This window comes from Lissotriton helveticus (genome assembly GCF_964261635.1).
Source record: "Lissotriton helveticus chromosome 1_1 unlocalized genomic scaffold, aLisHel1.1 SUPER_1_unloc_9, whole genome shotgun sequence".
Taxonomy (NCBI): domain Eukaryota; kingdom Metazoa; phylum Chordata; class Amphibia; order Caudata; family Salamandridae; genus Lissotriton; species Lissotriton helveticus.
In genome coordinates this window covers 1,457,345-1,474,709 of record NW_027611736.1, presented here as the reverse complement: position 1 = coordinate 1,474,709, position 17,365 = coordinate 1,457,345, and the positions used below count along the sequence as shown (strand labels likewise).

The following is a 17,365-nucleotide window of genomic DNA, read 5'->3' as shown; positions in this document are numbered from 1 at the left end:
GCCTTCCCAAATGAAGAGTCGGTCAGACAGTGGAGAATTCAAACGTACTTTATTAACATATCTCTGCAGAGCAAGCCCAGTCTGACCCACACCCTGTGGTGTTCGGTGAAGGACTGACCCCTAACGGTCAGTAATGCACAATTATCCCTCCAAGAAACCCCCAACCACGCCCACAATGGAAAACTAACAGCTCAGGCTGAACAGGGAACAATGCGTGCACCGTAGGATGAGCTAACACCTTGCCAGATGTGCACACTATCAGGGGTTCAAGGCCATGGTGCTGGGTGTCAGCATCTCCTTAACGTGGGAGCAGAAACCTCCCTACAGATAAACATTACACACAGAATGGCTTATTCATCAGTACATTAGAAAGCGGCCTTGGAAAGGCAGGCAGAAAATAATAACGAAATGCAGTATTCTGCTGAGGCAAGCAACGTGAACATTTTGCGGCCTACTTTGGGCCTAGTTAAAGCAACCTAATTGGAACTGCAAATGCAAATGAAGTCACAAGTATACATAGGGGCCTACTCATTACTCAGATAGCTCAGTGGGTTGTACAACATGAAATGCGAATTGTATCTATTTAGCCACGCAATGCTAACCTAATATACTTATGACATCATGTGACAGGAAGCATTACGCAAATAGGGATTTTGAGACTAAAAGGACCAGTACCCTGTTCCCTAAACACCCTGGGTTGCACCCTGGACTTCAATATCGTGTCACAACACGCACATTCAGCACATTAACGCACCAACCTCTCTACATGTACATCCATGGCAGCCCACCAATATGCTTCCCTGATCCTTTGTCTTGGCAATGCCCATGTGCGAGGTGTGAGCATTCTTTACTATCTTATCCCTTACTTCAAGGGGTGCAACTAACTTACTACCACGCATGAGGAGACCATTCTCTACCGTCAGATCTTCCCTAACTCGCCAAAAGCCTTCGAGGACCTCTTCACAGTCCTTCTTCTCACACCAGCCTCCTGTGACCATCGTTAGGACTTTCCGCAAGTCTAAATTGATCATGTGATGTTCCCTCCACTCTCTCTCGGAAATCAACCCTTCAATAATCACACACACATTAATTTCTTCCTCCAGTTCTTCACCTCTAAACCAGTCAACATCATCTGTCGTTTCACACTCCACACCCCCGAGCCTTGACAGACAGTCTGCCAGAACTGTAGAGCCACAAACCACTTCCGTATCCCACGGGAGACAAAGTCAATGCCTTTCTTGGAGAAGACCTCCCTAAGAGGTTTGTAGTCAGTAAGAATTCTGAATCTTTTCCCCCACAAAACCTTTCTCAGCGTGGCACCGCCCAGAAAACTCCCAGCACTTCTTTTTCCACAACAGAACAGTTGTATTCAGCCTCCCTCAAGGGCCTTGAGACGAAAAGAATCATTTTATACTCCATATCAACCTTCTGTAAAAGAACTGCTCCTAACTCCTTTGAGCTGGCATCAATCATGAGATAAGATACCTTTGTGGGGTCAAAACTTCCTAGACAAGGTGTTTCAATCAGATGTTTCTTAATGCACTCAAACTATTCCTCACAGCCCTTGGACCAAACAAAGGAGCTTCCCTTCTGAAGGAGAGACCTCAAACAAGAGGTTTTCCCTGCAAAGTTCAGAACAAATTTGTGATAAAATTCAGCCATGCCCAGAAACTTTACAAACTCTTCTTTGTTTAAAGGGGTGCGCAAATTACAAAGGGTGTTTTCCAATGAGTCTTTGGGTTTGATGCCTGCAGCCGACACAAAATGCCCTAGGTACTTTAATTCTTTGACATCAAATTTGCACTGGTCATTCCTAAGGGTGAGGTCAGCATTGCGTAACTTTTTCAATACTGACCTCACCCCCCGTCATGCTCCTCAAGATCCACACCAAAGATGAGCACATCATCTTGGTATATTTTGACACCCTGAAGGCCTCCAAGAATGCCCACCATCGCCCTCTGAAAAACTGAAGCTGCAGAAATTAGTCCGAAAGGCATTCTTAGAAATCTAAAGGTACCAAAGGGTGTTACACAAGAGGTACGGTCCTGGGAAGAGGAGTGAATGTTCTGACTGTTCTGAAGAGGAATGAAGACATCCACGACACCTTTGACGCTGTCAGCACCCCGGCAACAGCCCACACCCCAGCTCCCATGACCACCACCCGTATCAACCGCCTGCGCGCCTAGACAACATCAACGACAACGACACCATCAAGATCATGAACACAGTCCACTCCGGATCCCCGGAAGACCCCTGGCCACACCACATCTACAACAAAGCCAGCAGCACCATCGCACCCCACCTCCGGAAAACCATCAATATCTCCTTCAAGACAGCGACCTTCCCGGAGAGCTGGAAGCACGCAGAGATCAACGCCTTACTAAAGAAACCGAAGGCGGACCCCAAGGACCTCACGAACTTCCAGCCCATCTCCCTGCTCCCGTTCCCAGAGAAGGTCATAGAAAAGGCTGTCAACATACAACTGACCAGCTTCCTTGAAGAGAACAACATCCTGGACCCATCCCAGTCAGGGTTCTGCAGCAACCACAGCACTGAAACTGCCCTGATCGCCGCCACTGACGACATCAGGAACATGCTCGACAACGGAGAAACCGCGGCCCTCATCCTCATGGACCTGTCAGCCGCCTTCGACACAGTCTGCCACCGCACACTAAGAGCACACCTCCGCAATACTGGAATCCAAGAGAAGGCCCTGGACTGGACCGCCTCCTTCCTCTCCGGGACAACCCAGAGCGTCAGCCTCCCCCCTTCCACTCCGAAGTCACCGAGATCATCTGCGGCGAACCCCAAGGCTCATCTCTCAGCCCAACATTGATCAACGTCTACATAGCACCACTCGTCCACGTCGCCTAAACATCATCTCCTACGCCGACGACACCCAGCTGATCCTCTCGCTCACCAAGGACCCCCACATCCCCCAAACCAACCTCCACGAAGGAATGAAGGCCATCGCCGACTGGATGAGGAACAGCCGACTGAAGCTGAACTCGGACAATACGGAGGTCCTCATCCTCGGCTCCACCCCCTCGGCTTGGAACAACTCCTTTGGCCGACGGCACTAGGAGCATCCCCTACACCCACCAACCACGCACAAAACCTAGGGGTCATCCTTGACTCCACACTCTCCATGACAAAGCAGGTCAACGCCGTCTCCTCCTCCTGCTTCAACACTTTCCGCATGCTTCGCAGGATCTTCAAGTGGATCCCCACCGAAACTAGAAGGATGGTCACCCAGGCCTTCATCAGCAGCAGACTGGACTACGGCAACGCACTTTACCCAGGAGCCCCAGCCAAACTCCTGAAATGACTTCAATGCATCCAGAACGCCTCAGCATGCCTGATCCTCGACATCTCCAGTCGCCACATCACACCCCACCTGAAAGACCTGCACTGGCTCCTCATCAACAAGAGGATAACCTTCAAGCTCCTCACCCACGCACACAAGGTCCTCCACGGCACCGGACCAGCGTACCTCAACAGACGACTCAGCCTTTAAAATCCCGCCCGCCAGCTCCGCTCCGCAGACCACTCCCTCACCACCGTCCCCTGCATTTGAAGAATGACCGCCGATGGCAGATCATTCTCCCAACTCGCCACCAAGATGTGGAACACCCTCCCCATCCGCCTACGGCAGACTGAAGACCTTCTAAACTTCAGGAGACTCCTCAACAGTAGCAGCACATCCCCCCCTAGCGCCTTGAGACCCTCACGGGTATGTACTGCACTTTACAAATGCTATGATTGATTGATTGATTGAAGCCCGGCCTGGTGATAGGCGGAGGTCAAATCCAAGGATGAAAAATGCCTTGCCCCCTCAAGAGAATCCAGCATTTTAGTTATGTTGGGTAAAGGGTAATGATCAACAATAACTGCTTTGTTGAGCTCCCTCGAGCCGACACAGAGCCTGGCTTCCCCATTGCCTTGCGGGCCATAATAACAGGAGGGACCCACTCCGTTGCTTCAACTTCTTGAATGATGCACTTGGCTAAGAGATTGTCTAATTCAACTTTCATGCACTCCCTTACTAACAGTGGTGCATTCCTAACCTTAGCTGTTTTTGGAACAGCATTAGATTTGACCTTTATCCGATGTACATAGCTTTTGAGACACACCCAGCTCACCAGCAAAGACCTCAGGGAATTCCTTGATCCAGTTTCGATTAGCATTACTAACAACCCCAACTGGTGGTAATTCTTTTACGCAGACAGATCTCATTGTGATCAAGGCAGATATGTAGATCATGCTGATGGAACCAACTTATGAGCGAATCCCCTTTCATCAAGACATAGATTTTAACAGGCATGGCTCTCCCTTTTAAGTCAATCATGCCCCAGAAATAACCCAGCAACTCAATAGTCACCCCACCTTAACCTATTAGTCTAATGTCTGGCTTCAACAGGGTGACTTTGCCCAGAAAATTACGCTCATAAAATGTTTTTGGGACTAGAGTTATCTTGGCCCCAGAGTCGAACAGCATGCTCATTGGAGCATCATTGATCAAAACTCGCTCCTGAGGGCCATCACTAGCATTCCCTGTGACTGGGAGAATATTGATTCCTTCCAATTCTTCTTCATAAAGTTCAACTTCCATGACTTTTTTATGCTTGTTGCCCGTTCTGCAGCTTTTTGAGACGTGACCTTTTCTCTCACTAGTTTTTCACATGGCCTTCCAGCCTGGGCGGTCTTTAAAGTTGGCCATATGGCCAGGGTTGCCACACCTGAAGTACTTCACTTGAAATTTTTTGGTGTTAAAGGGTTTTGAAGTGGTGCTCAATTTGGGTTCAACAAATCTACCCACCAGCACCTTGACATCAATGTTCTCCTTTTTTCACCTGGACTGTCTTTGCGTATAATATCAACACGCGCTCTTGAATGCTAGTGACTTTTAGCTATGGTCAGCACTTCTTAAAGCAAGGGCTTTTCTTTTTGCCACAGGGCGTCTCTCGTTTTGTCGAGGACGCATCCCAACATGAACTGATATCTTAACCGCTCCTCTAAGCTGCACCAAAATTGCACGTGGAAGCCAATTTGCGCAAGGTAGTCATGTACTGTTTGACTGACTCATCCTGCCTTTGCATCCTTCTCCCAAAAAGATATGGTTCAAGGACAGTACTCACTTTGGGGAGGTGGTGCAAGTCCAACTTTTTGAAGCAGATCTCGTATTCATTAAGAGTGGCAGAGTCACTCTCAGAGAGTTCAGGAAGGTGTTCAAAGAATTCTTGTCCCTCAGAGCCCAAACAATGCATTAACAATGAGGCTTTCCTCTCTGCGCTTAAGGAAATGCCACAGACACGAGCATATTGTGTGAAAACCTTCTTTCACTTCAGCCACGAGAGAGAAGGAACTCCTGGAGATGTCAACAAGAAGGGAGGGGCAGTGACATTATGTATGATGTACGTACTATGTTTTTTTTTTAATACTTTTTATTTTCAAAATAAAGAAAGATCATAATCACCACAGCACAAGCACGTATTAGCATATTATCATTAGCAATAGTACATTTCCAGGAAGACACATGGATTAAATAGTTTGACGTTTCAATAAGCATCATGAAAGTAGGTCCAGTTCATACATTCTTCTATACATTAATCAATTAGCTCGTCAACAGTCCTGATCATGGGGGGTTCACAGATGTACTCATTTCATTTAGCCCATACAGCAACCCATTTCCTCGGACAGCCTCTAGACATGTATACCGTCTTTTCCTGCACCATATTCCAGTCCATATCTTTCTGCCAGGCCCCCAGTGTTGGTGGTGTGGCCGCACCCCATAGTCTTGCGATGTTTCTTTTTGCTATTGCCAGACCCAGTGTGGCCCATATTTTGCCCTTTGCAGGGAGGTCAGAGGGTTCCCAGATGTTAAGGAGGCACCTCTTCACTTCAGGCTGCAATTCCACCCCACACATCTCTCATACAATCAAGCACCTGTGCCCAGTAAACTTGCACCTCCCGGCATTCCCACCATATGTGTAGAAAGGTTCCCACCTCCCCACACCGTCTTCGGCAGATTCCGTCATCGCTGCGGCCCATCAGGACCAGCCGGTACCAGAAATATACACTATGTGTAGGACTTTTAATTGAATGAGTCGCAACTTGGCTGGTATTGCTATCTCTTTTGGGGACGCTAGCGCCTCGCGCCATTCTTCGTCATCAATTTTCAGTCCGTCTGCCTCCCACTTCTCTTTAAGGGCCCACAGTGGGTCAGGGGTATGGTTAATGAGTTTTTTGTATGTGAGCGATATGGCCTTTTCCGGGAGGTGGCCATCTAGCAGTCTGTCCTCTAGTGGTGAGGACTCTGGGAGCTGTGTCCCAGGAGGAATATTGGCCTGTAGTTCATGACGGACTTGCATGTATTGGAAGTGTTCTGTCTGAGCCAGATCATACGTGCGTTGAAGGGTGTCAAATGTGAGCACTCCCGCGGGGCCCCATAAGTCCTTGACCCGAGAAATGCCTATTAAGTCCCAGTTCCTAAAGCCCTTCATGCGGCTAAGGGTGCCTAGCCTCTCAGAGGCCCACAGTGGGGTTACCTGGGTAAGTTTGCCCACCCAGCCCAGTTTCTTCTGAACTATGTGCCACAGCTGGACAGAGTGATTGGTTGGCCCCGTCAATCGGTACCTTCCCTGTCTGGAGTAAAGAGCCGCCTCGAAGTTACCCCCTGGAAGGAGCCATTTGTCCATCTCGTACCCAGGGTCATTACCTGCACAGTATGTCCTCTGATTGATGGCCGATAGATGCGCCGCCCAGTAATATTTCCTGATGTCAGTTAATGCTATCCCCCATCAAACCAGCCCAGAGTTAGCTTCTGGAGGGAGATGCGGGGCGTACCCGCCCAGAGAAGGTCCCTTTGGTTTGCCTCAAAGCGGCAAAGTATTTATTCGGGACTAGGTCCGGGTGATTCTGGAGGACATAAAGGAATCTTGGCAGCGCCATCATTTTAAATAGGTCGGCCCGGCCTAGTAGCGATAGTGGGAGGTTCTTCCAGACCGCTACGTCTCTTTGGAGCTGCCGCAGGGGAGGCAAAAGGTGTCGCTCGTACCGTGCAGCACGGTCTTTGGATATGTAAATGCCTAGGTATGTGAACACGTTGCTGGCTATTGGATCGGGCAATCGGCAGGTGCGGGGGGGGTCTGCACAAAACATAAATGAGAGATTTCCCCCAGTTAATAGTGTAACCGGAGTACTCCCCAAACCTCCGGAAAATGTCTAGTGCTGCCGCTAGGGACTCTTGTGGCTTCGTGAGGTACAGGAGGATGTCGTCCACGTAAAGCGAGATCCTATCCTCCTAGCCGTCTGCCCATCATATCCCCTGCAGTGAGGGGGTCTGCCTCACCCACGCTGCCAATGGTTCAAGGGCCAAAGCAAATAGCAGGGGTGAGAGGGGGCATCCTTGTCGTGCCCCCCTCCCTAAACTGAAGGCCTCTGAAAGTTTGTTGTTGACTACGACCTGAGCTAACGGACCTGCATAAAGGAGCTATACCCAGCTAATGAAGCTAGGGCCGAACCCCAACTTTCGAAGTACTGTCATCATGTACGGCCACTCTAGGGTATCGAAAGCCATGGCTGCATCTAATGACACCACCACTGCCTCTCTGCGTAGCCAGTGGCAGCAGCCCAGCACCCCATGGAGGCATCATAGATTCAACGCTGTATTGCGGTGAGGCATAAAGCCCGATTGGTCTGGGTGCACCAGTGTAGGGAGGACCAGTCTGATCCTGTTGCCCAAAACCTTGGCCAGGAGTTTTGGTTCCATGTTGAGCAATGATATCGGCCTATAGGAGGCACAGAACTCTTTAGGCTTCCCCACCTTGGGGATTGCCAGGATTGTGGCTATCCGGTGGTCATGGGGCAGACTACCTAGCTTCCTACTTTCCTCGAACATCTGCTTGAGGTGCTCACCCAGGCCGTTTGGTTTGAGCTTATAGAGCTCCACAGGTAGCCCATTGGGCCCTAGGGCCTTCCCAGGGCGAAGTTCATTGTTGGCCTTCACTATTTCTTCCAACACCAGGGGTGCTTCTAGAGTCTCTTTTTCGTCCTCGGAGAGGGATGGGAGGAAAATGTCCTCCAAGAAGGCCGCCGAATCACTTTCCGTCATTGCGGATCTCCGAGCGTAAACTTGTTGATAGTATGACGCAAACTCCCTGACTATATCTTGCGGGTCCGTTAGAACCGTTCCCGTAGCCGTCTGCAACTCAGCGACCACCTTCTGAGCATGTTGCTTCCTGTCCAACCACGCTATAAATTTGCCCGCCTTATCTCCTTGATCATAGAGCCTCCCTTCTCTGTCCCTCGCCAATGTCCTGGCTGCGTCTGTAGCAAGGTCCCTGTACTCTGTGGCCTTCAATTGGAGCTGGTGTATCGTGTCTAGGCTCCCAGTGCAGTGCGCAGTGTCCTCAAGGGTATGCAACTCAGACTCCAGAGTCTGCAGTTGTGTCTCATGTTCCTTGTGGCGTCCCGCTATAGCTGAGAGTGCTTCTCCCCTTACCACCATCTTGAAGGCCTCCCATAGGACCACCCCTGAGTCCACAGACCCCGAGTTTTCATCAAAGTAGCGATCGATCACCTGGGTATCGTTCTTCTGTATAGCTTCACCCTTCAATTGCCACGAGGCAATGGGAGCGACACAGCTAACCTGCCGGTCGCCTAGCGTAAGATGCACCCAGAGAGGGGAGTGATCCGAGATGCCCCTTGCCAGGTGGGTGACTTCACGTATCGTCATGTCCTGGTGCATTGGTGCCAGGAGGTAATCTAGGCGCAAAAAAGTGTGGTGTGGACCTGACAGGAAAGTGTACTGTTTTTGTGTCGGGTGTAGGAGACGCCATAGATCGACCAGTCCGAACTCCTCCAGGAGATTGGGGAGCCACCGCTGCCCCACCCGAAATCTCTCGCCGGCTGCCTGTCTATCTTCCGGGAGGGACAGTACGAGCTCTCCCAGGTCACTATAGGATTGTGTCTGGAGGCCTGGAGGGATATAGACCGACACTAGGGTGAGTCTACGGCTCTCCAATTTCCCAGAAATAGCCACAAAGCGCCTTATGGGATCCACCTCCACCACCATGGGAAAGGTGCGTCGCACCAAAATACCTACCCCTCGAGACCCCGAAGTGAAACCGGCATGTGCCGCTAGTGTGTATCCCCATCTGTTTAGTGCCTGGCATGTGTTCCCCCTCAGGTGCATCTCCTGCATTAAGACTACGTCTGGCAAGTGTTTCCTCACAAACTGCAGCACGATAAACCGTTTGATTTTGTCCCCATACCATTGACGTTCCAGCTAATTAGTTTAAGACTCCTATCCCACTTCATAGCCATGGACCCTGTAGCTAACCAGTGCTCTCCTGTGTGTCCTATGTTGCTGTTTCAGAATATGTGCCCTGCCGTGGTGTGCTGCTAACAACCTCGCCCCTCCCCCTCCAATGTGCAACCGTCCCTGTCTCACCCCCCTCACTCTCGGCCCTCCCCCCCAACAAATGCAACCCCCCCAACCCTGCTTCCCTGCTCAATAGGTCTCGAACTACCCACATCCCCAATTAGCAGAGCGCCTTTTGCCCGTTACCCAACCTGGAATCGGGAGAATAATAAAACAGAAAAACAACCCCCTTTTCCCAACAGATGAACCTTGTGCAAGTGGGGTGTGCGCCGGTTCCAGCTCCAGCCGCCACCCATACCCACCCCGTAAACTGTAACAGTGTACCATGAAAAACCTACGCTCCATGTATCTAAAGAGTCATTCATTTTCAGTCTGCATTACACTCCTTTGGACGAGAAGGCAGCCCCTCGCGGGCTCACTTGGGTCACGGAGTTGGAAAAGAGAGGGGGGATCTTCAGCACAGCCACCAACAATAGCACGGCCCTCCTCCCCGTATCATACAACATCGTCTCTACCTCCCCCCCAACCAGAAGTCCTTCGAAAAATCATGACCCACACCCAAACCACAAACCCTCGGTACATTACAGTAAGCAGAGGTCCACAGTTGTGGGTCCGTCGCCCTCAATGTTCAGTCGCCTCTCGAAGCGTCCCCCAACGAGGACTTGCAGACCTCGACCTCCACGAGCGCTGACTCTGTCCATCAACGTCCGACCTGCCGGCCACAGACTCTGGCAACGCAGCCTGTGCGTCTCTCCAACTCCCACCTCTGGCCTGATCCCAAGCTGTCGACATCTTCCGGTCAATCCAGTCCTGCACGTCTGCAGGCGAGGTAAAGAATAAAGATTTGCCTCCAGCAAAAACCTTGAGCTTGTTAGGAAAAAACATCATGTATTTGATGCCTCTCTCCCTCAGCGCTGCCTTCACGCCTACAAAGGAGCGCCTCTCTCATTGTACCTGAAGGGTAAAGTCCGGAAAAAACCGAATCGTGGCGTTGTCGTAGCAGAGGTCCCGGCCTGTCTAGCTGCTTGCAAGATGGCGTCTCTATCCCTATAGTTCAGGATTTTTGCAATAATGGTCCTGGGCGGCGCCCCTGGTTTGGGTTTAGGGATAGGTGCACAGTGCGCCCTTTCCACGGTGAATATGTTGGAGAGGCGTTTAGGCTTCAAGTGATTGAGGATCAGGTCTTTCAGGAAAAGTTCCACACTGGGCCCCTCCAAATCTTCCGGTACGCCTACGACGCGCATATTGCTTCTGCGGGCCCTCCCTTCTTGGTCTTCCAGCCGCAACGGCACTTGGCAGTGTTGGTGCACTAGGTCGTTGACACGTGGTTCCAGTGCCTTGGTTGACTTCTGTAGCACCTTGATGTCGGCCTCGTTGACTTTCGTCTTCTCCGATGTTTTCCCGAGGTCGACCCGGAGGAGATTTACTTCGATGGAGACCTTGTCAATTTTCGCCTCTAAGTTGGCGCAAAGTGACTGTATGGCCGCCTTGATGGAGGCCAGCGATGGTTCTTTCGTGCCTGATTGGTCACCTGCAGCGTTCTCCGCTTGTGGCGTCCCCATCTGGACCGTGTATTTGTCCAGTTTGTTTGATTGCGTCGCTGTATTGTATTTGGGCCTCATGTTGGCTATAATCCCACGCGGTCAGTCTGTGGCACGCAACACGCCCCGGTCCATCCAAGAATGGCATCTGCAGCCACTGTTGATATTCGGCACACCCCTAGGGTTCCCGCAGCTCAGGCCTTCAAATCACCAGGCAGGCCTCCACTCCACCGGTCCAGGCCCAAGGCTGTGAAGCGCTCCCTCCGCTATGCTCTTCGCCGCACCCCAGCAGGTGGCACGGTTCACTGCCGCACACAGCCCTGTCCCGCTGGCCGCAGCTCCGTCTCGTGTATGCAGGCTGCAGGCGTCCCTTCTCCGCAGCCCGCCTCCTGTCCTGCCCGGGGGGGGTGTCGCACGTTATCTGCCCCCACGCATGTGATGGTCACCCCTGCCTTCCGGGAGAGGGTTCACTCACCGCCGCGGCCTCTCCGTCCCGCCTTCTCGATTCTCCTGCAGTCCGTCTACTCTTCTGCCGGGGGCCCCTACGCTGATGTGCGCCCCTGCTGTGCTGGGCCCGTCCAGCCGCCCACTGCCTCACCGACAGTCGGATTCCGCGTCTAGCTTACTGTCTTTGAACCGGGACCCACGCAGCCCCGGTTGCTTTCCTGAGGTGTCCTCCGGTCCGCCTCCAAACCTTCCCAACCACTGGTGCCTGCAGCCAGCCTCGATGTAGGACAGCGTGTGGTAGTCCCAAACTGGTGGCGCTACACTTTTGGGCCACACGATGCAGACCAGATGGCTCCCCTCAGGCCGAGTCGAGCTCCGTAACCGGCCAACTAGGCCGCCGAGCCGGGCCCTTGCCTGAGGCCACTTGCGCCGCTTCAGCGCTTCCCTTCGGCAGCCGGCCAGAGACCACAGGGACGTAACTCGGCTTCCGCTGCAGGCAGCGCGGCCGGAGACGCATCAGTCGGTGCCCCTTCCTAGCGCTGATTCAGCGCCGCATATGGAGTGTAGGATTCTCCGGATATTGAGCGGATTTATGCGGGATGAAGGCTCGGCTCCACGGAGCTCCCGAGTCAGGCGGCCATCTTCGCTGGCACCCGGCCACGCCCCACGTACTATGTTTTGACCTAGTTACTACTTAAGGGTGAACTTCAGTGATCTGCTTACAGTGCGCAATATCCACAAGCCTTATTAACTGTGCGCATCAGCGAAACTGCGTGCAACTTCAGCAATTAAAATTTAGGCCAATGCGCACAATCCCAAAAACTGTATTTGCTGTGCCATCAGCGGAACCATCAGCCCGATTACTGATGGCACATACTTATACAGGGAGGAGTCACTTTAGTCTGGTGCTCAATTACAAGTGTAAATGTGAGTCTGGTGGTGCCTGATAACTGAAAGGCACACATTTGTTTACATACAATTTTATATATGTCTGATTTATTATTCCTATTACAGCGACTTCTACCTTGAGAAAGACTATCCTAGACTAGTGTGAGGACAAAACCCATGCCGACAAATAAGCGACCTGAAGTGTAATACTGAGAAAAAGTAGCCTGGAGGAATGCTGCAAATTAGAGTAAATGAAACAGAATTAATAAAGAACTACATACCAACAGCAGTGTGACCTGGAAGCCGATTGTTTCTCAATATAGTCCTAGTTTGTGATTTCCTTACAGTGCTCACATTATCATCCGCACTAGAAGAGATGGGAACCTGGGGTGTCTGGTCACAGAAGGTCATTTACATACAAAGGGCGTGACAGCCTGCTCACAACGCACAGCACAACGTGTTTACGTAAAGTGCTAGTACACAGAACAGGGTAAAGTCTTGTATCTCTTTTTTTCATTTTCTTTAATATATCCTGCACCTCGCTCTGTTCTTCTCTTTCTCTTATTTCAATTCATCATAAATTATTCAATTTCACTATTGCTTTATCAGAAAGGCACAAGTCGGAGGGTAGCCACAGTTTGAAGGTGTCCCCCTACTATCACCTAGAAACGGGACTGAGTTCCACCTAGATCCTTAGCCTGCAACTGGTAATTGTTACTTTGTGCCCCAGCACTGCAGGCACAGGCATCTGAGTGTTTGTTTGTGTGAGTGGCGCAAGAGAGGAACAGAGAACTTGACAAAACTAGTCCTTCTATTGCTTAATACATTGTAAATGTGAAACACTTTGGGGCTTAGGAGCTGGATAAAGAATAATGTCAGGAAACAAGCGCAAATTAAAAGCACATTTTATTTATTCGCTGAAAACTGTTTAAAAATGTAATTTCCAAGTTCCACATCTCTGTTTAAAAATATTTACACTTTCAGTCGATTCCGAGTGTAGTTACAAACTGATAGTGGGAAAAACACATGATGTAAAAAAACTATAACCGAAAAATTATTTTTACATTATTTTATATTTCTTGTTTTGAAACTGAGTCTGCTGCTTACAGTGGCTCAATTCTGGTACAAAGTAGAGTTTGGCAAGTCACAAAATGAATAGAGAGAGCCAAGTCGGAGAGGAGCCATGGGTCGCACTTAGTAATAAGGCCTGAGTCACAAGCAGATCCATCAACCGATAACAGTGTGTAAAAGATGCAGCAAACGTTACTTAAAAACAAGGTATATGCTCCTTTATATCTAAAAATAACACCTGTGCTTCACTTTATTTCATTACAGACACTGCAGTGGCATTTGTTAATAGTAATACATGCATTTTACCAACGAAGCTTCCATCTCCAGAGCCTTGACAACATGTCCACTCTGGGTGTGTTGGGTTTATAAGTTTTATCACTAATCCGACAAGTTAGCTGAAAATACCGCTGTTAGACCCAGTATTGTTCAGTGTTGCTTTTACAGGTAGTGTGGTCAGGGGCGATTGAATGTTTTCCTTTGTATCTCTTCTTCACCAAATAAAAATCAAGAATGTTTCTTTTCTTTTAATCCACATTGTGCTTGTCTCCCACTGTGTATCCTGGTACATAATGTCACTTTGCTATGTGTACGGAAGTGAACAATCACTGGAAACAAACACTTTTATAATTCTGCAAATACTGTTATCTGATTTTCTTCTTTACTGCTATCAGGGTCTTTTATCATCTGGTATTTCAATGTCCTACATAATTTGAATTTTATCTTTTTCCATAATTCATTCCTCTCACAATAACTGCACTGTTCTGCTCTTGTCTATGTCCTCAAATGGGTCAATATTATTTTTGATGTTCTTAAGTTCATTCCAGAGTCCCTGCATCTCTAGGATTATTTCCATGTGAGTTAAATGAAGGAGTGTATTCACTGAGGGCTGTGTGGGATCGAAAATTGAAAAAAAACCTTCTCACTTTCAGTGCCCTTCTATGTTTTCCCCCTGTGTGTTCACTGATGACTTTGTAGCTCTAATCGTCGACAAAAGCTCTTCCCACATTCATTGCACTTGAGTGGCTTTCCCCCTGTGTGTGTTTGTTGATGTTTTCGTAGCATTGATAATTGACTAAAGCTCTTCCCACATTCACTCCACTTGAATGGTTTTTCCCCTGTGTGTGTTCGCTGATGTCTTTGTAGGTCTGATAAGTGACTAAAGCTCTTCACACATTCACTGCACTTGAATGGTTTTTCCCCGTGTGTGTTCGCTGATGTCTTTGAAGGTGTGATAAGCGACTAAAGCACTTTGCACATTCACTGCACTTGAATGGTTTTTCCCCCGTGTGTGTTCGCTGATGTCTTTGAAGGTGTGATAAGTGATTAAAGCATTTTGCACATTCACTGCACTTGAATGGTTTTTCTCCAGTGTGTGTTCGCTGATGACTTTGAAGGTGTGATAACTGACTAAAGCACTTTGCACATTCACTGCACTTGAACGGTTTTTCCCCTGTGTGTGTTCGCTGATGAACCCTTAATGCTGAAGAGTGGCGAAAACTACTGTCACATTCACTACAATGATAAGGTTTTTCCCCTGTGTGTGTTCGCTGATGACGTTTTCGGTCTGACATCTGACTAAAGCTCTTCCCACATTCACTGCACTTGAACGTTTTTTCCCCTGTGTGTATTCGCTGATGAACCCTTAATGCTAAAGAGTGGCGAAAACTACTGTCACATTCACTACAATTATAAGGTTTTTCCCCTGTGTGTGTTCGCTGATGACGTTTTCGGTCTGACATCTCACTAAAGCTCTTCCCACATTCACTGCACTTGAACGGTTTTTCCCCCGTGTGTGTTCGCTGATGTTTCCTTAATGCTGAAGAGTCGCAAAAACTACTGTCACATTCACTACAATGATAAGGTTTTTCCCCTGTGTGTATTCGCTGATGAACCCTTAATGCTGAAGAGTGGCGAAAACTACTGTCACATTCACTACAATTATAAGGTTTTTCCCCCGTGTGTGTTCGCTGATGACTTTTTCGGGCTGATATCTGACTAAAGCTCTTCCCACATTCACTGCACTTGAATGGTTTTTCCCCCGTGTGTGTTCGATTATGATGTTTTCGTTCTGATATATAACTAAAGGTCTTCCCACATTAATTGCACTTGAATGGTTTTTCTCCCGTGTGTGTTCGCTGATGTCTTTGAAGGTGTGATAACTGACTAAAGCACTTTGCACATTCACTGCACTTGAATGGTTTTACCCCTGTGTGTATTCGCTGATGTTGTTGGAGGTTTGATAAGCGACTGAAGCTCTTCACACATTCACTGCATTTAAATGGCTTTTCCCCCGTGTGTGTTCGCTGATGGCTTTGAAGGCTTGATAAGTGACTAAAGCTCTTTACACATTCATTGCACTTGAATGTTGTTTCTCCTGTGTAGGTTTGCTGATGAAGCTTGAGTTGTGATGACAAACTAAAGCTCTTGCTGCATGTGTGTGATTCTTCTTTCTTGGTTAGTGTCTGTGGGTCGGGTATATATTTGTCTAAATCCCATGACTGCATTTCCTGATGGGCCGACATGGCTGATAAAGCACTTGGCTTTTTCTCACACACTTTATATGTGTGCAGTATTTTCCACGTTTGATTTCTGTTTTAACAATAAAATGCGATAGCCACCAAATATTTGCCACACTCCTAATATGTAGAAGGTGTCTTTGTTGGCGATTGTGCCTTTAGATTGGATTATGGCTATGCACGCTTGCGGGTAAAGATGTATCTTCCTTCTGGCCGGTGCAAATTGGGACAGTCTGTTGTATTGTAGATAGACAAACTCCTCTTTCCTTTACCCGTCAGTTGTCCGGCTCCGCTCTGTTGTGCTTTCCGCTTGTTACTGTGGTTTGGCCAGAAAGAGTTTACAATTCACCTAGAGCACGGAATGATGGCTTGTCATCATTTTATAAAACAAAGCACTGTGGTAATCACATCATACCGACCCCATGATCAAAGCTGGTGTTGGACACTTGTTTATACAGGAGGTGGTTTGTTATTGTTGTTGCCTTAATTTTCCTAAGGTCATTTCTTCGTCTTGTGGCGTGGAGGTGCACAGCTCAGACTCTTACAATCACTGAACTGCCCTTGATGCTTCACCCGGAATCTGTCAGTTTATGTCCAGGTTCCTCTGTCGCCGACTGCGCTGATGTTTTCCTGAATACTGAAGCTCGTTATTTCTGCTATTATTGAAGATTTACAGCATTCGCTTCATTTTTGATGGTCATTTCATTCATTCAAGGCTTGTTTTCTGTTGGATTTAAAGATATTTAAAATTACTAAATGGAAACATAATGGAATGAGAATTCACAATGTTTAACTGATTGTAACAGACATTTCAGGGGAGATTTACCAAATCTCCACACAATGCAGCGCAACCCTCCTCTGCGAGGCTACGCTGCGTGGCGCGACAGGAAGGGAACAGGAGAGCACCATATTTTCAAAGATACGGCTCTCTCCTTCGCTTTCCCTTGCGTCGGCACTGATTACAGCGGCCCTGCGCCAAGCATACACCTTAGCACCAGAGCGCTAGCGTGTGTGTGTCTGTGAGTCCAGCATGGGTTTTGTACAGGGAGGACACCCTTCCTGTACAAATTACTATGCCTCGACACAAGGGAAAGCTTTTACCATTTTGCATACGTGTTGCACAGTGCAGCACACATGCAAAGTCAGAAAAGGAAGAAGAAATGAAAGCATTTCTACTTCCTTGCACCTAGTTTTGTGGTTGCACAAGAACACCCATGCACCACCCTTGGCAGGCCCCCATGGCACAAAGTAATGCCAAACAATGCTATGCGCAGTCTTACATTACTTTAACGTTATTTCCAGTGCTAAACAAGTTTAGCGCTGGAAAGTAAATTAGGAAAAAAGATTTTGCGCCATTTTGTGACTCTTTTGTGACGCAAGCACAGTGCAAAATCTTAGTATCGCTTTTGAAACTTAGCAAGGAATATTTCATCATACACAGATATTTAACTAAATGTTCTGTTGATCAGGTGACATTTTATTAATGTCTGGAAAAGAGATGATTTACCAATGTTTAC

The 17,365-nt window shown here is 48.6% G+C and overlaps 1 pseudogene; it reads right to left on the bottom strand.

Moving 5' to 3' along the window:
• Window positions 1-14,256: 14,256 nt before the first annotated feature.
• LOC144806598 (uncharacterized) lies at window positions 14,257-15,983 on the bottom strand (annotated as a pseudogene).
• Between the last annotated feature and the right edge of the window lie 1,382 nt (window positions 15,984-17,365).